Here is a 22,134-nt window from a genome sequence, read left to right as displayed (position 1 = left end):
TCGGAATGGTGCGTCTGTATTCACATCCCGGGTTTAGGATCCCTGCAGTCTTTATTCCCGTTTCTTTCCATTGTATTCAGCCACACACACACACACACACACACACACACACACACACACACACACACAGAGGAGTACACATGGGTTAGAATTAGCATTGATGGAAGGAACACAGTCCTATGACTGACACCCCAATAAAGAAACCAGGCAGTACCAGCCTCCCGGAAGCCCTCCTCATCCCTCCCGGATGCCCTCCTCATCCCTCCCGGAAGCCTCCTCATCCCTCCCGGAAGCCCTCCTCTGCCTCCCGGAAGCCCTCCTCATCCCTCCCGGAAGCCCTCCTCATCCCTCCCGGATGCCCTCCTCATCCCTCCCGGAAGCCCTCCTCATCCCTCCCGGATGCCCTCCTCATGCCTCCCGGAAGCCCTCCTCATGCCTCCCGGAAGCCCTCCTCATGCCTCCCGGAAGCCCTCCTCATCCCTCCCGGAAGCCTCCTCATGCCTCCCGGAAGCCTCCTCATGCCTCCCGGAAGCCCTCCTCTGCCTCCCGGAAGTCCTCCTCATCCCTCCCGGAAGCCTCCTCATCCCTCCCGGAAACCACGACCCAGACTTCCAACACCTTCCATGCATTTGGCCCTCTTGGCACTTTATCAATGTGGAATCAGGCATGGACATGCTCCTTTCCGTCTCATTCCTTTTGCTCGACATTGTTTGTGTGATTTATCCACATGTGCGGTGTGGTCACAGATTGTTCCGTCTCAGCACAGTGGGGTGCTCCATTGTCGGCCTTCACCCCAATTTATGTGTCCATCTACTGCTGATAAACATTAGGGGGCTCCGGGGGTGGGGGGTTGGCTATTACAAATAGTGCTGCTATGAACATTCTAGTATATGCCTTTTCACTGCAATCCATCCTAAAATACACATCATTGAAAACTACTGCTTTAAGCCTCAAATCTTGGGAAAGTCAATGTACCCCCCCCTCCAGTTTACCCTTTCATTCTTTAAACATGGTCCTTCCACTGTCTACAGAGCACCACGTAAAGGGTACTGGCCATCTCCTTGAAGTCTGAGTATTTAAAAAATGAAGAAATAATTAAAAATTAAAAAAAAAAATTTTAAGATGACAATTGGCCAAAGGAGTCAGACTTTCTAGGACTAAAGTCCCCTCCTTGCTGTGTGTCTTTGGACAAACACTGAACCTCTCTGTGCATCAGTTTCCTTACCTGCAAAATGGGACTAGTACTCTAACATCATCTGACTGAGGTTTAAACAAGGGAGCAGCATCTGCACAAGGTGAGCCCTCATTAGTGTTCATAGCAATGATTCCTGCTGAAGGTTTCCTGTCTTTCTCAACACCCCTGTGGTAGCCTGCTCTGGGCGTCCCCTGCCTGGATATCTGTGAGCAAGGTCCTCAAAGAAAAGGAGATCGCAACTGAGGACAAGCAACTCTACCACCTCCAGCTGGAGCGGACCCCCACCAGTGAGCCCTCCCCTCCACGCCAGATCGCTCCCGTCCCTCAGCCTCTCCAGGCATCAGAGATGCGTGGCAGCAGCAGCTACTGTACTGGATGTCACTCAAAATGGGACCTCGACCACAGTCACTGTGCTGGGGTCATTATTAATGGTGTGCCAGCGGCCTGGTGACAACCTGCTGGGGCACCCAAAGTACCCAAAAATCACTGCCTGGAAAAAAAAAATGTTTTTAAATGTTGATGCAAAAGAAGAGTGAAGAGGAGTATTTTGCTTTTTTTTAGATGACAAAGACGGAAGAAACCCCCTCAAAACAGACAGTGCAAGAGGCCCAGGAGCAGGAGATTCCGGCCTTGCGAGACTGGTTGCCATGGTAACCGTATTTCACAGCAGGAGCTCGTTTTTATGACAGTGACCCGCACAGAGAAGGTAAGGACGTCTCCTGAAGAAACTTAGTTGAAGGCTTTCCCATTTGGGGTGAGGGGAGTGAGTTTTGTTACAAAAGAAAAGGCATGTTAAGGTGCCTTAAGAGGCAGAAATAATCCCAGGGCCCTTGCAAGGTTCTCTCTACTCACAGCTCTTACTTAAGGCAAGATAGAAAAAAAGGCCTGTTTCCAAGGCCTCCTGGGGTTAATGTCATAGCCTCCCTGGATCACTGGTCCCATCATTAACTATCTGTTTGTTACAAAGTCCTTTCCTGGAGTCCAGCAGAGTCCCAAGCAAGCAAGCAACCAATCGAGCCACCAGGAAGTCGTGCACACCTGGGCCAGGGGCTGAGAAGACACGGAAGTGTAACACACACTCCCCGGACTGAAAAACACACCTTCCTGGACAAACAGCAAATCCTAGCATCTAAAAACATCCTTGGGAGTCAGACAGACTTGAGTTCCAGCCTCCGCTTTGCCCACCTATATGCTGTGTGATTTAAGCAGGTCTCTGGCCCTCTCTGTGTCCTTATAAACAGAATGAAGACAATAATCCTAATGCTTACCCCTCTGGATGTCCCTAGGACAAAGGAAAACGAGGGACTGCCTGGAATGATTAGCACACTGCCCGGCACGGGACAACCCACTCAACAAACAGCCGCAGTGATTAAGAGCTGGAAAAGTGTATCTCGCACTCATGATATAACGGGAGGCTAATAGCAGAGAACAAAGTACTAAACTGTGTGGCACAACCTGCAACTGATCCTTCAACAAGCCCAGCAGGAACGCAGAGGGACCGGAAGAAGGGAACCGTCCTGGAGGGAGGTGGTGCTTGAACTGAACTCGCTTGAACTGAACTCTAAAGGATATTGGGGAGGTGTTCTTGAAGGTCGGAGGGTGAGAACGCCTCTACTGAGTGCTTACAGGGCGCCCAGTCCTGGAGAGCCAGAGAGAAGGGGAACAAGCTTCCCGCTGCCATCAGGGACAGAAGGGGATGTGAGATCAGCCGACAGCTGCAGCTGGTGGCCTTGAGGGCGTTGTGGAGTGGGAAGCCAGGAAAGGGTCCCCATGCAGCAAGGAGGTGAGCAGACCTTTTCCAAGGAAACCGCACCTGAGCCAAGTCCTAGAGGGTGGGGCGAGAGGGCTCACCCCCAGTGGCAGGAGGGAAGACGCTGCAGGACTGGAAATTGGTTTGCCAGAATGAGGCCAGGTGACTGAGGGCCTTCAAACCCAGGCAGGGGACCCGAGCTTTGCCTGGGAGGACATATGGAGCCTCTGAAGATATCTAGGTGGGGAGGGGGTCGGTGACAGGGTGAAAGGGACCATCATTCAAGAGGTGACACGCCAGATGGGTTGCCGTATGGGGCTGGAGGGGGTTGCCGCAGGAGACAGACCAGCTAAGAGGCCTCTGTACTCTGGCCTCAGGTGTTCAAGTCCTGTAGGAATCGGTCACAAAGGAGAGGGGAGAGGCAGACACATTTGGAGAGGAGTGGAAATGATACAGAATGAGGGAAACCCACCAGCAGGAAGCGAGTGAGGGCAGTCGCCTGGGAGGGGGAGGAGGAGGAGGCCAGTCGGGTGTGCTGAGTTTTCGGTGACACCGGGGCACCCAGACAGCAAGACAGGATGGGCTGGAAGTCAGAGTGACCATTCCCAGAGGACTCCCCGAGCCAGCCCCATAAGAAGCACAACACAGGGTTTGGGAAAACAGCCCCAGGTAAGAGGGAAGAAGGCTCAGCAAAGAAGGAACCAGGAGAGAGGCATGCCCAGAAATGACGGCGGGGAGGCTGCAAGCTGAACCCCAGCGCACCAAGGTCCACTTCCAGGGAAGAGCGACGGCGGCCCCACAGAAGAGGCGGGTTTGGAAACAAAATGACTTTTGGGTTCAGCAGTTTCAGCGCAGTGGCCGCGGCAGCCAGGCTGCAGACGATGGAGGGGGCAGCTGGGTGAGAGAGTGAGCAGGTGCCAAGCTCTTGTGGGAAAATGTGACAGAGAAAAGAGGAAACAAGCTGAAGGCTCAGAAGCTGAGTTTTGTGTTTTTCAGGAGATGGGAAATGAGAGTTGGGAGGCCGAGGGGATGTTAGAGGCACGGGGCGGGGGTGGGGGCTGGAGGCGGCCCGAGTAGGGTCTCCCCTGGTGTGGGGCGGGGCGGGGACGGGACTGCAGGCCTCAGTCTACCCACGCGCCCACCAGGGTCTGCAGGGGCGTCCCCAGGGCTCCCCCTGCCCGCTGCACAGACGCAGGGTGACAGTGACCATTCCCCGAATCTCCATGGCTCTGATCTCTCCCCGAGGACAGTTTCCACCTGCAGCAAGACGCCTCCCCGCAGGGCGACCCCCGGTCGCTCTGCCCTCCGAGCAGCCGGGCAGGAGGCAGAAGCCCCAGACGCCCCGGCAGAGGCCTCCCTGCAGCGCAGGAAAGGAAAGGTGGTTCCACGCCGGGCCCAGAGCCGGCGTCCGGGGCAGTAAGGCGCCCCGCCGGATGGAGCGCCTCCCCGACGCCTCCGCCCGACTCCGGGAAGCGGCTTTGGGAGGGCTGGAAGCCGACCTCGCGGGCCTCAGGCTGAGAGGGGCGGGCGGGGCGAGTGGAGGCGTCGGTCTCGGCCGTGAGAAGGACCCCCCAATCCCCCACGCGCGCCCCGCCTTCCGACCACCCGGCCACGGGCGAAAGCCCAACTGTGCAGGGCCCAGGGCCCCCGTGGTGCCCCCAACCTCGTGGGACGTCGGGTCCCCGCCCCAGGCCAGGCCAGGTGCAGAGGGGCGGCAGCCTGGACCGGGCCCCTCCCCGCACGTGCGCGCCGGGGCGGGCGCTGGGAAACGCCGCTGTGGACTCGCTGCCCGGAACTCGCCCGGCGCCGCCCTCCCCCGCCCCCACCCCGAGCTGGGGGCACCGCAGGATCCCCGGGGGTCTCCGAGGCCGGGACGGAGCGCGAGCCGTTCGGAGTGGGGGGCTCCGGCCCGGGCGCTGCTCTGCGCAGTCGGGTGCAGCCCAGGCTCCGGCCACCGGCGGGAGGAAACCCGGCTCCAGGCCCTGCCCGCGCCCCGCCGGCCCCGGAATCGCCCCCACCTGCGGCGCCAAGAGCTCCCGGGTCCCCGCCGCCGCCCTGCGCGCCCCGCCAGCCCCGCCCTGAGCCACGCGCACCCCCCGGCCTCGGACGGGGCCCCGGACCTGGGGCGGCCCCACTTCCCCCGGGACTCACCTGGGGTTCGGCCCCGCAGCCCGCGCGCTCCCTCGCTGCCCTCTGGCGGCAACCGCGAAGCCCGCGCCTGCCCCGCCCGCCCCGCTGGGACCTGCTGCTGCAGAGCCCGGCCCGAGGGCACCTGCTAGGCGACCGCTGGATGGTGACCTCGGGATGGTCCCCACGGGCTCGCTGGAGGGCAGGGGCGCGGCTCACGGCAGCTTCCGCCTCCGGGGCTCCAGCGACCCTTTCACCCCAGTCTCCCCAGTAGTCAGGACCGCGGGCCGGGCTCCCAGCCGCAGCTAATTTTTGTATGTTTTGTAGAGACGAGGTCTCACTGTGTTACCCAGGCTGGTCTCGAACTTCAAGACTCAGTTTCTTTATGTGCAAAACAGAGACAACAATAGTCCTGTTGTGATGATTGAATGAGAGTGTGACCCAAGGTCTCGCTCACTACAGGCCCTCAATTGGAAAGCATTATTAATAACAATATTCCCTGGTCACTTCTTAACCCTAAAGCCTGGAGGGGGCAGGAATTCCACGGGCCTTAGCCCACCACCCAGCTCCCGGGAGTTGCTCACACTGCCGCGTGCACAGACGGTGGCAGAGAACTCGGCGTCTCCGGGGCGACTCAGCCTTCCCTGGGACTGCCAACCGCCTGAGAAAGACGTATAGGTGACCTGAGGCTGCCTCCCTGAAGCCTTCCTCTTGGCTCCAGCTGTATCCCGGGGGAGCCCACACGAACCCAATCCCCCAACCTTCTATTCCTTCACCATTACAGCTTTCAGTAAATATTTGTTGCACCTCTGCTCTGTGCCAGCTCTTCCTAAATGGGATTCTCACACGTTTCACTTAACCCTTGTTTTCCCAGGTCTTAACCACATAAGGTCCCAATGACAGTAACAAAACCACCTTTATCTGTCTGTGCCCTGGGGATGGCTAACAGATGAACACAGGTGCAGCCTCCTGGCTAACTCCCGAAGCCACTCCCTTCTCTCCTGCCCCAGTGTTTGTCCCCTTGGCTCACAAGGCAGCACACTCAGGACTGTTCCACTCCCCTCCCCCCAACCCAGTGTGAGATGCCCTCATCCTCTCACAGGGGGGCTCCTGCATGCTCACTGCGGGGGGGGGGGCTGCTGCCACACAGGTGTCCACACGTGTGCACACCACCCTAACCAGCCACCAGGCTGCACAGCCCCTCAGTCCACACGTGTGCACCCCACCCTAGACCAGGCGCCAGGGTGCACAGCTCCTCGTGCCAATGTCATGGGGAGGGGCTGGTGATGCAGCCCTTTTACTAACTTCTCTTCCCAAAGTCTAGGCAAGAGCCTCATTCCCCATCTACTCAGTGACATTCAAAGTGGCCTCTCTTCTCTTTTTGCTCCTTGGTCCAAACAAGCTCATTTCTTCTCTTTCTTCAAATAAATTATGGAATTATTAACAGAGAGACAGACAGAGAGAGACAGATCTTGCTAGCTGTAAATCCAGCGGTTCTCTAAACAAGGTGAACTCATTTACTCATCAACAGATAACTGTTATGCACTGTTGCAGGAGCTGGGGATACAGAGGTGAAGAGACTCCTCTCCCTCCAAGGAGCTTGCTGTCTAGAGAGGGGAGCAGCCTTCAAATGAATAAATGAACACTACGAGGCACTTCCTATTGTCTAGGAATTTCTACTAGAACCGCTGTCTTAGTCTGCTCTGTTTCTATAACATAATACCACTGACTGAGTAAATTATAAAGAAAAAAAAAGTGTATTCAGTTCATGGTTCTGGAGCCTGGGAAGTCCAAGAGCATGGCACCAGCGTTTGGTGAAAGCAGGTCATCTCGGTGGAAGTTAGAAGGCAAAAGCAAGGACGCACACAATGGAGGGAGAATCACCAGGGTCAGACTCACTTTAGAACAACCTGCTCTCACGAGACCTAACTCACTTCTGCCAGAACAACATTAACCCGTTCAAGAGGGCTCGGCCCTCGTGACCTAGTCACCACGTATCAGGCTCTTACTGAACATGTCCACCCCCTACCACTGTTACACTGGGATTCAGTTGCCAGCACATAAGCCTTTGGGATACGTTCAAACATACCCACTGACAGGTGATAAGGACCTTCGCCTCTAAAGAGGAGCTACCAGACACCCTTCAAGACTTTCCAAGAGGAAACCAAGCTGGTCCTTTGCCCCTCACGCCTCCCCACTGATAGCAGAGAACCGTATTCCTTGGGAGGGGAGCCACCCAGGCAACAGGTCAATGGGTTATGAGAAGACAAGCTTGTCTTTAACCCCACCTGTGTTTCCCCCTTCACCCCCCCCCCCACCCTGACCCAGAAGATCCTTCCGAGAAATTGAGGCTGCCTGCAGGATGGGCCTCTCCCTCCCCAGAAGCCTGGCTGACACTCCGTAGCTCCAGGAGCAGAATGTGGGGCCCTGGAGTTCAGGAGCAATAACCCTGAGCAGGGTTACTCAGCCACAGCACAATTGACTCTTTCAGCCAGGTAATCCTCTGGGGGGAGAGGGGGCTGTCCTGTGTATGGTACGATGTTTAGCAGCATCTCTGGCCTCTACCCCCTAAATCGTAGTGGCACACATCCAACCCCCAGTTGTGACAATAAAAAATGTCTTCAGGCATTGCCAACTGTCCCCTGGGGGTCACCCTCCCAACCCCTCCCCACCCCTTAACCCAAACAATGTGCCCAGGGCCCATTGCCTATTTCTAGCCAAGAGAATTAGGGGTGGGGAAACTGCTCCGTGCTTGCAGTGGCGCAAAACTGGGTAGAGGCAGAGCAGGCCCGCCTTCCCACCCTTGGACCAGGGGAGTTTCCCAAAAGCCAAGTAGAAACTGGAAGAAAGCGGGGTTCAAGCAGCGCCGGGGGCAAGGGAACCCATCACCAGAGGGTGAGGTGTTCCTCGAGAGAGGATCAAGAGGCCAGCCCGAGGATGTGTTACAACGGGTCTCCTGGGAAACCCTCAAATGCCCACATCTGCAGGGGATCAAGGCAGAAGGATGAGGGAGAAAGAGAAGAGAGCCCTCCTTCCACCTGCCAGCATCTGAACTGCAGGGAAGGGAGGGAGTGGCATTGGAAAAAAAGAAAGTTGGGTTTAGGTTGGGCACAGTGACTCACGTCTGTCATCCCAGCACTTGGGGAAGACAAAGCAGGGAGCTCAAAGCTCACTTGAGCCCAGGAGTTTGAGACCAGCCTGGGCAACATGGTGAGACCCCTGTCTCTACTAAAAATAAAAAAATTAGCAGGGTGGGGAGGTGCATGCCTGTACTCCCAGCTACGGGGGGCGGGGAGGTTGGGGGGCTGAGTTAGGAGGATCGCTTCAACCTGGCAGGTGGAAGTTTCAGTGAACCTTGATTGTGACACTCCAGCCTGGGCGACACAGCAGATCTTGTCTCCAAAAAAAAAAAGGAGGAGGAGGAGGAAAGAAACTTGGATTCATAGATCTAGTAGGTTGAATGATGGCCTGAAAAATATATGTCCACATCCTAACTCCCAGAGCCTGTGACTGTGACTTTATTTGGAAAAGGGTCTTTGCAGACATAATTAAATTGAGGCTGTGTCATGATGAGATCATCCTGGACGTCCAGCCTGCCCAAAATCCAATGACAAGCATCATTACAAGATGTACATAGAGACTAGAAGGCGGCCCTGGGAAGATGGAGGCAGAGATTGCAGTGATGCAGCCACAAACCCAAGGACACTTGGAGCCTCCAGAAACCAGAGAAAGGAAGGAAGGATTCTCCCTTGGAGCCTCCAGAAATGGGAGGAAGGAGGGAAGGAAGGAGGGAGGGAAAAAGGGAGGGAAGGAAGGAAGGACAGAAGGGATTGATTCTCCCCTGGAGCCTCCAGAAAGCGGAGGGAGGGAGGGAGGAAGAAAGGAGGGAGGGAGGGAAGGAGGGAGGGAGGGAGGGAAGAAGGGAGGGAGGGAGGGAGGGAAGGAGGGAGGGAGGAAAGGAGGGAGGGAGGGAGGGAAGAAGTAAGGAAGGGAGGGAGGAAGGAAGGGAGGGAGGGAAGGAGGAAAGGAGGGAGGGAGGGAGGGAGGAAGGAAGGAAGGGAAGAAGGGAGGGAGGGAGGGAGGGAGGGAGGGAGGGAGGGAGGAAGGAAGGAAGGAAGGAAGGAAGGAAGGAAGGAAGGAAGGAAGGAAGGAAGGAAGGAAGGAAGGAAGGAAGGAAGGAAGGAAGGATTGATTCTCCCCTGGAGCCTCCAGAGGGGCACCACCCTGCTGGCACCTCGATTTCAGGCTTCCGGCTGCCAGACTGTGAAAGAACACACCTAGTTTGTTTTAAGTCAGCCAGTTTGTGGTAATTTACTAGGGCAGCCCCAGGAAGTGAATGCAATACGAAACTAGAATTTGGTCCAGAGTGGAGACAGTCTTCAGCAGAGTCTACTTTTCATTCTGACACTTTTATTTTTTTTGAGACAGAGTCTCGCTCTGTCACCCAGGCTGGAGTGCAGTGGCACGATCTCCGCTCACTGCAACCTCCGCCTCCCTCGTTCGAGTGATTCTCCTGCCTCAGCCTCCTGAGTAGCTGGTACTACAAACATGTACCACTACACCTGGCTGGTCCCAAACTCCTGAGCTCAAGTGACCTGCCTGCCTCGGACTGGCAAACTGTTGGGATTACAGGCATGAGCCACCGTGCCCAGTCCTGCTGTATGCTTTTAAAAATTGAGGCAGGCCGGGCGCGGTGGCTCAAGCCTGTAATCCCAGCACTTTGGGAGGCCGAGACGGGCGGATCACGAGGTCAGGAGATCGAGACCATCCTGGCTAACACAGTGAAACCCCGTCTCTACTAAAAAATGCAAAAAACTAGCTGGGTGAGGTGGCGGGCGCCTGTAGTCCCAGCTTCTGGGGAGGCTGAGGCAGGAGAATGGCGTGAACCCGGGAGGTGGAGCTTGCAGTGAGCTGAGATCCGGCCACTGCACTCCAGCCTGGGTGACACAGCGAGACTCCGTCTCAAAAAAAAAAAAAAAAAAAAAAAAAAAAAAAAAAAAAAAAAAAAAAAAAAAAAAAAAAAATTGAGGCAAAATTCACATAATATACAATTAACCATTCTAAAGTGTACCATTTAGAGCATTCGCAATGTTATGCAACCACCACCTCTCCCTAGTTTCAAAATGTTTTCAATCACCCCGTAAGAATCGTGATGGTTAATTTTGTGTGTAAATTTGATGTGATAAGGGATGCCCAGGTGTCTCGTTAGGCATTTTTTGGGGGTGTGTCTGAGAGGGTGTTTCTGGAAAGAGATTCGCTTTTGAATCGTGGACTGAGTGGAGGTCGCCCTCACCGATGTGAGTGGGCACATCATCCAGTCATGTGGGGACACACAGAGCAAAAAGGAGGGAATGGATGAACTTCCTCTCTGGTCTTGAGCTGGGACATCCACCTTCTCCTGTCTTCAGACAGTGGAATTCCTGGTTCTCTGACTTTTGGACTGAATTCTACCACTGGCTCTCCGGTTCTCCAGCTGGCAGATGGCAGATTGTGGTACTTCTCAGCCCTCACAATCATGTAAGCCAATTTCCATAATAAACCTCCACATCCAAGGAAGATAATGTAAGAACATTATTTTTCTCTGAGCACTATTGATGGGGGGTGGGGCAAGAATACTGTATGTCCATGAAATAATCACTCCCAGTGTCGCCCTCCCTGCAGCTCCTGCAACCACTAACCTGCCTTCTGCCTCATGGATTTGCCCATTTGTATTCTTCCAAAACTTATAGGATTTTTGCTGCACATTTGAGAGATTTGTACATGTGGTCACGTTAGACCCAGTTTTTGTGTTTTTCATTGCCACATAATATTCCATCATGAAACTCAACCACTTTTTTTTTTTTTTCTTGACAGAGGGTCTCCTTCTGTCACCAGGCTGGGAGGTAGTGGTGCATCATGGCTCACTGCAGCCTAGAACTCCCAGGCTTAAGGGATCCTCCAGCTTCAGCCTTCTGAGTAGCTAGGACTGTGGGTGCACCACCGCACCTGGCTAATTAAAAAAAAAAAAAAAATTAGGCCAGGCACAGAGGCTCACGCCTATAATCCCAGCACTTTGGGAGACCGAGGTGGGTGGATCATGAGGTCAGGAGTTTGAGACCAGCCTGACCAACATGGTGAAATGCCGTCTCTACTAAAAATACCAAAATTAGCAGCATGATGGCCCGCATCTGTAATCCCTGCTACTCAGGAGGTTGAGGCAGGAGAATTGTTTGAACCCAGGAGGCGGAGGTTGCAGTGAGTTGAGATCGCATCACTGCACTCCAGCCTGGGCAACAGAATGAGACTCCTTCTCAATCAATCAATCAAATAAAATAAAAATTTGGAGAGATAGGTTCTCCCTATGTTGCCCAGGCTGGTCTTGAACTCTTGGCCTTGAGTGATCCTCCTACCTCAGCCTCCCACAGTGTATAAGCCACCAGGCCTGGCCTCAACCCCATTTTTTTTAGACAGGAAGGGAGGGAGGAAGGAAGGGAGGGAGGACAGAGGGAGGCTCTGTCACCCAGACTGGAGTGCAGCGTCACAACTTCGGCTCACTGCAACCTCTGCCTCCCGGGTTCAAGCGATTCTCACGCCTCAGCCTCCCAAGGAGCTGGGACTACAGGCGTGAGCCACCACACCAGTCTAATTTTTGTATTTTTAGCAGAGACGAGGTTTCACCATGTTGGCCAGGCTGGTCTCAAACTCCCAACCTCAGGTGATCTGCCCTCCTCAGCCTCTCAAGGTGCTGGGATTGCAAGCATGAGCCGCCGTGCCCAGCCCTCAACCACTTTTAAAAATTTTTTCCTTCTGTTGATGAATTTGTGTAACTTAAAAAAAAAAACAAATTCAGGCCACGCATAGTGGCTCACACCTGTAATCCCAGCACTTCAGGAGGCTGAGGCAGGGGGATCACTTGAGGTCAGGAGTTTGAGACCAGCCTGGCCAATATGGTGAAACCCTGTCTCTACTAAAAGTACAAAAATTAGTCAGGCATGGTGTCACACACCTGTAATCCCAGCTACTTGGGAGGCTGAGCCAGGAGAATCGCTTGAACCCAGGAGGCAGAGATTGCCAAGATCACGCCACTGCACTCCAGACTGGGCATCGCAGAGAGATTCTGTCTCAAAAAAAAAAAAAAAATTCAAAAGGAGTATTATATGCATGTGGCAACAAAGTGAAGCATCACAAAAGAAGAGAGAGTGAAAAATAAGTCTTTTTTCCTCTCCTTCCAAAGAGACATTTTACCCATTTCTTATGTATCACTTTAGCAGTATTCCAGGTACATACATATATGCACAGATGCATCTTTTTTACACACGTGTTTATGTGGTAAGTATTGACTGAATGCCTGCCATATGCCAGGCACTACTTTAGGTGATGGGGGTACAGCCAGGAACAAAACAAAGTTTCCAGCTCTCCTGTTTCTAGTAGAAAGAGAAAGATGCTACACAGATAAACAGATGTACATGTCACGCGGTGACTCGTGCTGTGGAGGAGAACAAGCACAGCAAAGGGACACGGAGAAAAGGTCAGGAAAGGCTTCTCTGATAAGGTGACATGTGAACAAAGTGACGACAGCCAGGGCAAGAGTGTTCCAGTGGCAGGGAACAGCAGGTGCCGGAGAAACAGCAAGGAGGTCCTGGGGTTGGGGTGGAGCACGGGGGCAGCAGAGGTTAGCAAACCCCACACACCGTGCCTCGCTCCCTCTCCGTGAACAGTCTGGGCCTTTGTTCCACATCAGCCTAAAATGAGCTGCCTCGTTCCTTTTTAGAGGCAGCCAAGTAATCCACCATATGGCTGTGGTGCAATGTACTTAACTAGTTGTAGAGTTTTTCTTTTCCTTTTTTTTTCTAAGGTATGAAGTGAAAATCAGGAAGCGGTTGGCGTGAGTTCTCGAAGGAGGAAAAGGGAAGCGCAGACCTGCTTTTCACAGGGGCAAGAGCAGACACAGCAGCCCACGCACCTTATGTCTAAATATTAAAAGTTATGACAAACTGTTAAGTAAAATATGTCCTGTTCTCCTACCTTGACGAATATACTTTCGTAACAACCTGGAAGGTCAGATTTAAATTTAGAATTTCAGATTCTTCAGGGTTCTGCAGCCCGCCCCCGGCCTGTACCTCCTCTTCCTACTTCCAGCTCCAGCACTGAGAAGGTCCCGTGAGCACATGGGTGTGGACACCTGAGCCTGCGCATGCAGTTTCCATTCATGCTGCCCCAGGATGCTCAGGAGGAAAGAGTCCCACATAGGCCCCACAAGCAGGCTGGGGCTATTTGGGCAAAAAACTCCAAGGTCCCAGGTACTCAGATTGTGGACTAGAAGGAAGGAGAGGGATAGGCTGTACATGGGTGAGACCCCTCGATTCCACATGATTCCTGTCTCTCAGGGAGAGACACAGCTGGAGTGGAGTCAGAGCAGGATCCAGTGGAGCACGAGACAGAGGGCAGGGACTCCTCTTGCCCACACCGAAGGCTGGTGCTGCGGAAGTGTGGGCACTGCTTGTCTGCCTTGGGGAAGACACTTGGTGTGGGCAGGACAGAGTAGAAAGCTGGAATTAGCAGCCAGGCCAGCAGGAAAGGCATGAACTGCAAGCCCCACCCAGGGCTTGCCCACATCAGCGCCAGCCAAAGGGGAAAACCTGATCCTTCTTGGGGGAGAAACTTCCACTCTGGAGAATGTTTGAAGAGCTCATAACAGTAACAGCCGCCGAGACCCCAAGGAGAAGGTATAAACAAGGAAGCTGACGCCAACAGTGAAGACGCCACCATCTCTCGTGTTGCTCAGTGAAGGTCATTGTGAAGTCTGCCGCGCTCTTGCAGGAGACGTGGAACTGGGAACGTGGGTTCCGGCCCATTTGTTGACTAACCAGCGTTGTGAGGTTGAGCGATCCACTTTACACCTCTGTGTATCAGTTCCCTCGTCTGTCCAATAGGAGTACACTTGACCAGTCTCTTTCAGAGTTACAAGAATCGGTTCCATCACCCTTGCTTTGCTCATTTAGCCACTCACAGAACGTCAGCTCTGTGCCAAGAGCTAGGCAGGGCTGCAAGAGCAGAAGTGAAGACATCATACTTTCTCATACTTTCTGACCTCAAGGAACTTGGTCCGACTGAGACAAACAGATGTGCTCCAAGAGCTGCCCATTCCATGTGCTGTTGCAGGCTTAGAAGCATTTTCCAGATAAATAAATAGAAGTTAAGATAGAATGGGGCCAGGCACAGTGGCTCTCGCCTGTAATCCCAGTACTTTGGGAGGCTGAGGCAGGTGGATCACTTGAGGCCTGGAGTTCTAGACCAGCCTGGCCAACATGGTGAAACCCTGTCTCTACTGAAAATACAAGAATGAGCTGGGTGTGATGGCCAGCGCCTGTAATCCCAGCTACTCAGGAGGCTGAAGCAGGAGAATCGTTTGAATCCAGGAGGCGGAGGTTACAGTAAGCCAAGATTGCGCCACTGCACTCCAGCCTGGGTGACAGAGTGAGACTCTGCCTCAAAAAAAAAAAAAAAAAAAAAGAAAGAAAGAAAGAAAACAAAAAGTTAAGATAGAATGTCGTTCTTTTAAAGTAAGGGGGGAAGCATTTTATTTCAGTGCTAAATTATGGTTTTCAAAAAGGTCAAACCACGCCTTTGATGTAAAATTTTATTCAACACTTTGATGAAGAAACCAGTAATATGTTAAAACTGGTTCAAATAATTTGAAGGAAAGAAATGTATATATTATACATATAGTATCTATAAACATATACCATATAAACATCTATTGTATATATAAACATATTTTTATACATTTTATATATTTATATATGTATTATGTATGTTTACATGTAAACATATGCACCCACGCAAACACAGTTGACCTTTGACCAACATGGAGGTTAGGAATGCCAATCCCCATGCAGTCAGAAATCCATATGTAATTTCTGACTCCCCCAAAACATAAGTAACAATAGCCTACTTTTTTTTTTTTTTTTTTGAGATGGAGTCTCACTCTGTCGCCCAGGCTGGAGTGCAGTGGCGCTATCTCAGCTCACTGCAAGCTCCGCCTCCCAGGTTCACGCCATTCTCCTGCCTCAGCCTCCCGAGTAGCTGGGACTACAGGCGCCCGCCACCTCGCCTGGCTAGTTTTTTATATTTTTAGTAGAGACGAGGTTTCACCATGTTAGCCAGGATGCTCCCGATCTCCTGACCTCGTGATCCGCCTACCTCGGCCTCCCATAGTGCTGGGATTCCAGGCGTGAGCCACGGCGCCCAGCCACGATAGCCTCCTATTAACCGGAATCCTTACCAATAACATAAACCGTCGATGAACACGTTTTTTGTATATGTATCATATACAATAAAGTAAAATGTTATTAAGAAAATCAGAGAGAAAACACTGACAGTACTGTACTAACATTGATCACTGTAAGTTTATATCATCTGTGTACAAGATGAATCGTCTGTCTGAAACGGCAGCCAACGACCTCCATCTATGGTACGTATCAGGCAATTCAGCTTTTTCTTGTAATGTCAGGACTTTCGTTTGCTTTTTGGGAGCACTTCCAGCATCCTTCGCAGCCGCTCCTCTGGGTCCTGGATGTTGCTAAGGTTGAGGGTATTGCACTGAACACAGTGAAACACACCGGAGAACTGCAGTCGAGCACTTTGTCCTGCTGTTCATAACTTCCTGGAGAGGCAAGCTGCTCATGTGGAGATAATTAGCCTCACACAGCGGGTTTGTTCATGTGTGTTTTTGTTTTCGTTTTGAGACAGAGTCTTGTTCCGTCACCCAGGCTGGAGTGCAGTGGCACGGTGATGGCTTGCTGCAGCCTCAAACTCCCGGGCTCAAGTGATCCCCTGCTTCCACCTCCTGAGTAGCTGGGGCTACAGGCAGGCGCCACCATGCCTGGGTAAGTTTTTAATTTTTCTTTTGTAGAAAAAATTTCTGGTTTCAAACTCCCGAACCTCAAGTGATCCTCCCTCCTCAGGCTCCTAAAGTGCTGGGATTATAGGAATGAGCCACTGGCTAGATAACTTACTTTGTCACATGACATTTTAAGGGGGATATTTGCAACACTTGGGCTCATTAAAATAGCAACAGGAGATGGCTACAAAATTATCACAGTAGCAGTATGTGTTACAGCTATCTTTTTTTTTTTTTTTTTTTTTTTTTTTTGAGACGGAGTCTTGCTCTGTCGCCCAGGCTGGAGTGCAGTGGCCAGATCTCAGCTCACTGCAAGCTCCGCCTCCAGGGTTCACGCCATTCTCCTGCCTCAGCCTCCCGAATAGCTGGGACTACAGGCGCCTGCCACCTCGCCTGGCTAGTTTTTTGTATTTTTTAGTAGAGACGGAGTTTCACCGTGTTAGCCAGGATGGTCTCAATCTCCTGACCTCGTGATCTGCCCGTCTCGGCCTCCCAAAGTGCTGGGATTACAGGCTTGAGCCACCGCGCCCGGCCTTTTTTTTTTTTTTTTTTTTTTTGAGATGCATTTTTGCTCTTGTCGCCCAGGCTGGAGTGCAGTGGTGCAACCTCGGCTCACTGCAACCTCTGCCTCCTATGTTCAAGCAATTCTCCTGCCTCAGCCTCCCGAGTAGCTGGGATTACAGGTGCCTGCCAACATGGCTGACCAATTTTTTTTTTTTTTTTTTTGTATTTTTAGTAGAGACCGGGTTTCACCAAGTTGGCCAGGCTGGTCTCGAACTCCCGACCTCAGGTGATCCACCTACCTCGGCCTCCCAAAGTGCTGGGATTACAGGCGTGAGCCACCATGCCCGGCTCTACTAAAGCTTCTTCTGGAGGAAGAAGCTTTCAGCATGTGGAGGTGACAGAGCTTCAAGAACAGAGTCCTTACGCCAAGCTCAGAAAAGGCCAACATTCAGAGGCTGAGAAGGGAGGATTTCTGTGCAAAGGAGACGGAATGGCCAGAGAATCCTGAGGATGGTGTCCCAAAAACCGGGCAGATACAACATTTCAAGAAGGAAAGAGGAATCAGGAGTGTCAAATGTGGCTGGCAGGTCAGGGACAACAAGGACAAAGGTTGCCCACTGGACTCGATGACTTGGAAGGACAGCGGTGACATTGTAAAGCTGCTTTGGTAGCGCAATTTTGCAAGAACTACAACTGTAGTGGGCTGAGAAGGGATGGATCAGTGAGGAGACAGAGACTGCAGAGGAGACCAGACGGAATAATGTACACTTGAAACACCTGTAAACGTTTAGATTCACTTTCCTTGCATGGCCTTTTTGTGATTATTTATGAAACGCATTCATAAGATGCATCCCTTTGCTGGAGGTGACTTTTCTCTTTCATAGCTCACTGGATGGCTCAACGTAACCTCGACACAACCTTCACTAAAATCAGAAGAGAAATGACCAAACTGTCTCCTGCCAGCTAAGCATTGAGGCAAGAAGGACCAGCTGAGAGGGAAGACGGGCAGGAGGGCAGCCAGCCTTTCCAAGCACCGTCTGCAGGTACCAGGGTGACTATGAAAGAGCATCTGAAATGCAAACCCCAGACACATCGATGGTAGCTGGTCATTTCCACAAAGGACTTCTGCCATTTGTATTTCACTTAACTCCTAAGGACGAAAGCAGACAGGCAAGAGGCAGGTACCACACACTGTGCTTGCCACACTGTGCTGGACACACCAGGAAACTTGCCAGGGGATGGGAAGACTGAGGACACACATCCCACTAACAGAACGGCCTCTTATAGAGCAATGCATCCACACACGCCAATGATGTCATTACTCACACACACGCCAATGATGTCACTTACTCACACACACGCCAATGATGTCATTTACTCACACACACGCCAATGATGTCATTACACACACACCAATGATGTCATTACTCACACACACGCCAATGATGTCACTTACACACATGCCAATGATGTCGTTTACTCACACACACGCCAATGATGTCATTACTCACACACCAATGATGTCATTTACTCACACACACACCAATGATGTCATTTACTCACACACACGCCAGTGATGTCATTTACTCACACACACGCCAGTGACGTCATTACTCACACACACGCCAATGACGTCATTACTCACACACACGCCAATGATGTCATTACTCACACACACGCCAATGATGTCATTTACTCACACACACGCCAGTGATGTCATTTACTCACACACACGCCAGTGATGTCATTTACTCACACACACGCCAGTGATGTCATTACTCACACACACGCCAATGATGTCATTTACTCACACACACGCCAATGATGTCATTTACTCACACACACGCCAGTGATGTCATTTACTCAGTACTGACTGAGATGTATAGATTTGGTGAAATACCCATCAAAATCTCAAAGGGGATTTTAAGAAGTAAACAAGAAGATTTGAAAATGTATGTGGAAGAGCAAAGGCTCTAGCATCGTCCAAACCATCTTCAAAAAGAACACAGTTGGAAGACTTACACTACGTGATACCAAGATTTACCACGGGCCGGGCACGGTGGCTCACGCCTGTCACCCCAGCACTTTGGAAGGCGAAGGCGGGAGGACAACGTGAGCTCAGGAGTTTGAGACCAGCCTGGGGAACATACTGAGAATCCATCTCTATTTTTTATTTTTATATTTTTTAAAGATTTACCATAAAGCTACAAGATGGTAAGTCAAGATGATGTGGTATTGGTCAAAGGACAGACAGAACAACAGAACAAAACAGACTCCAGAAATAGATTCACAAACATATAGTTAACTGATTTTCTACAAAAGTACCAAGTCAGGCTGCATATGGTGACTCATGCCCGTAATCCCAACTCTTTGGGAGGCCAAGGTAGGAGGATCACCTGAGCCCAGACGTTTGAGACCCGCTTGGGCAAAATAGTGAGACCCTGTCTCAAAAGAAGAAGAAGAAGAAAGAAAAAGAAAAGAAAATCAGAAACAACCAGCCGCGGTGGCTCACACTTCTAATCCCAACACTTTGGGAGACCAAGGCAGGTGGATCACTTGAGGTCAGGAGTTTGAGACCAGCCTGGCCAACATGGTGAAACCCCATCTCTACTAAAAATACAAAAAAAAAAAAAAAAAAAAAAAAGGCCAGGTGTGGTGGCACACTCCTGTAGCCCCAGCTGCTCAGGAGACTAAGGCAGAAGAGCCACTTGGATCTGGGTGGTGGAGGTTGCAGTGAGCGGAGATTGTACCATTGCACTCCAGCCTGGGCCACAGAGTGAGACTCCATCTCAAAAAAAAAAAAAAAAAAAAAAAACAAATCGTAATAAAAAGTACTAACTCAAGTCAATGGGAAAAGGAATGTCTTTTCAATGGAAGTTCCTGGAAAAAACTGGAAATTCATTTGGGAAAAAATAAACGTGACTCCTATATATGACTTTATTCACAAAATTAATTTGAGGTAGGCCAGGTGCGGTGGCTCACACCTACAATCCCAGCACTCTGGGATTATACAAAATTAGCCTGGCTTGTTTGTGCACACCTGCAACCCCAGCTACTTGGGGGGCTGAGGCAGGAGAATTGCTTGAACCCGGGAGGCAGAGGTTGCAGTGAGCTGAGATCAGGCCACTGCACTCCAGCTTGAGTGACGAGCAAAACTCCATCTCAAAAAATAATAATTAATTTGAGGTAGGTCATGAACCTGACCTAAAACCAGAACTATACAGCTTCTAGAAGATAGCATAGCACACTGTCTTTGCAATAGGGGGCAGGCAAAGTGTCCTTGGACAGCATACCAAAAGAAAAAACTGATCAAATGATGTGAAAATTGAAAAAACTTCTTTATCACAATTTCAAATTTCTGCTTATCCAAAGACACCATTCAGAAAATGGATAAGTTACAGACCTGGAAAAAAAATATTTGCGGTCATAAAGCTGACAAAACACTTGTATTCAAGTTATGCAAAGTTATCAACAACAAGAAACAATCAACAATAAACAACCACATTAGAGACTGGCCAAAAGACTTCAAAAGACACTTAAAGATATACGAATGGCAGGCCGGGCGCGGGGGCTCACACCTGTAATCTCAGCACTTTGGGAGGCCAAGGCAGGTGGATCACCTGAGATCAGAAGTTTGAGAGCAGCCTGACCAACATGGTGAAACCCCATCTCTACTAAAAACACAAAAATTAGCCGGGCATGGTGGTGCACGCATGTAGTTCCAGCTACTAGGGAGGCTGAGGCAGGAGAATCGCTTCAACCAGGGAGGCAGAAGTTGCAGTGAGTGGAGATCACGCCATTGCACAGCAGCCAGGGCCACAGAGCAAGACTCCATCTCAAAAATAAATAAATAAATAAAATACACACACACACACACACACACACACGTACAAATGACCAGAAAGCACATTCAAGAGTGCTTGATTTCATTAATCACCAAGGAAGTTCAACTTAAAACCACAGAGAAATACAACTTCTTTTTTTTTTTTTTTTTGAGATGGAGTCTCGCTCTGTCGCCCAGGCTGAAGTGCAGTGGCGCGATCTCGGCTCACTGCAAGCTCCGCCTCCCGGGTTTACGCCATTCTCCTGCCTCAGCCTCCCAAGTAGCTGGGACTACAGGCGCCCGCCATCTCGCCCGGCTAGTTTTTTGTATTTTTTAATAGAGACGGGGTTTCACCATGTAGGCCAGGATGGTCTCGATCTCCTGACCTCGTGAACCACCCGTCTCGGCCTCCCAAAGTGCTGGGATTACAGGCTTAAGCCACCGCGCCCGGCCAGAAATACAACTTCTTACTCACCAGAATGGCTAAAATCAAAGGCTGATTTTCAGTGGGTACTGGGGGCTACTAGAGGGAGGAGGGGCTGGGAAGTGTGGACTGAGAAACTACCTACTGGGTGCTGTACTCACCACCTGGGTGACAGGATCACCCATACCCCAAACCTCAGCATCACGCAACGTACCCATGTAACAAACTTGCACACGTACCCCCCAAATCTAAAATAAAAGTTGAAATTAAATAAACGATAAAATACCATTCCATATCTTTTTAAAAAGACACATCCAGTTATCCACTGTCACATAACATATCACTCCAAACCTTTGTAACTTAAATAACTACAACCATCGTATTATCTCTCGCAGCTTCTTTGGGTCAGGAATTCAGGAAAGGCCTGTCTGTCTGGGTCGGGCCTGGGGTCTCTCCTGCTGCTGCTGTGGGACGAGAGCTGGATGGGAAAAGCCGGGGCTAAAGAAGCTGAGGAATCTTTTATCTCCATACATCTTAGAGGCTCTCCATGTGGACTAGGTGGGGATTTATGAAGCTGTGACAGCCTTGGGGTCCCCAGACTTCTCACTGGGAGGCTCAGGACTCTAGAGCAAGCATGTCATGGGCTAAGAAGGTGGATGGATGCTGCGTTCCCTTTAGGACCCAGCTTGAGAAGTCACACACTGAGGCACTTCTGCCGCATACTGTTGGTTACAAGCGTGTCAACAAACCCATTAGATTGAAGGAGAGTAGAATGAGACTCTGTGTCTTGCTGTGGGAATGGCAAGATTCTTGAAGAGTATGTGGGAAAAGAGATATTACTGCAGCCATTTTTAATTTATTTTACCATTTTATTTTATTTTGAGACAGAGTCTTGCTCTGTCACCCAGGCTGGAGTGCAGTGATGCAATCTCAGCTCACTGCAACCTCCACCTACTGGGTTCAAGTGATTCTCCTGCCTCAGCCTCTCAAATAACTGGGATTACAGGCACCCATCATCACGCCTGGCAAATTTTTGTTATTTTTAGTAGAGACGGGGTTTCTCCATGTTGGCCAGGCTGATCTCAAATTCCCGACCTCAAGTGATCCACCCCCCTTGGCCTCCCAAAGTGCTGGGATTATAGGCATGAGCCACCATGCCCAGCCTCTGGAGCCATGTTCAGATAATCGAATCTGTGGAGGATAAACCTGGAAAGAAAAGCAGGTGACACATTATATCAGGGCTTGTAAGCCACACTTTTTTTTTTTTTTTTTTTTAAGAGACAGGCTGTGCATGGTGGCTCATGCCTGTAATCCCAGCACTTCGGGAGGCAGAGCCAGGTGGATCACAAGGTCAGGTGTTCGAGTCGAGCCTGACCAATATGGTGACACCCCCGTCTGTACTAAAAATTACAAAAAAAATTAGCCAGGC

The 22,134-nt window shown here is 51.0% G+C and overlaps 1 protein-coding gene across 2 annotated transcripts in view; it reads right to left on the bottom strand.

Moving 5' to 3' along the window:
* Positions 1–22,134, bottom strand: part of RPH3AL (rabphilin 3A like (without C2 domains)) — a 182,688-nt gene that overhangs the window by 155,094 nt on the left and 5,460 nt on the right. The window contains exon 1 of one of the 2 annotated variants that reach the window (XM_030922719.1): positions 5,097–5,143. The exons of the other annotated variant lie outside the window; for it this stretch is intronic. The gene's annotated coding sequence lies outside the window, so the exon portion shown is untranslated. Of the gene's footprint in view, positions 1–5,096; positions 5,144–22,134 lie in introns of those variants that run through there. 2 annotated transcript variants of the gene reach the window in all.

Source organism: Rhinopithecus roxellana, chromosome 19 (genome assembly GCF_007565055.1).
Source record: "Rhinopithecus roxellana isolate Shanxi Qingling chromosome 19, ASM756505v1, whole genome shotgun sequence".
Taxonomy (NCBI): domain Eukaryota; kingdom Metazoa; phylum Chordata; class Mammalia; order Primates; family Cercopithecidae; genus Rhinopithecus; species Rhinopithecus roxellana.
The sequence above is the reverse complement of the archived record's forward strand: the minus strand, read 5'-3'. Positions and strand labels throughout refer to the sequence as shown.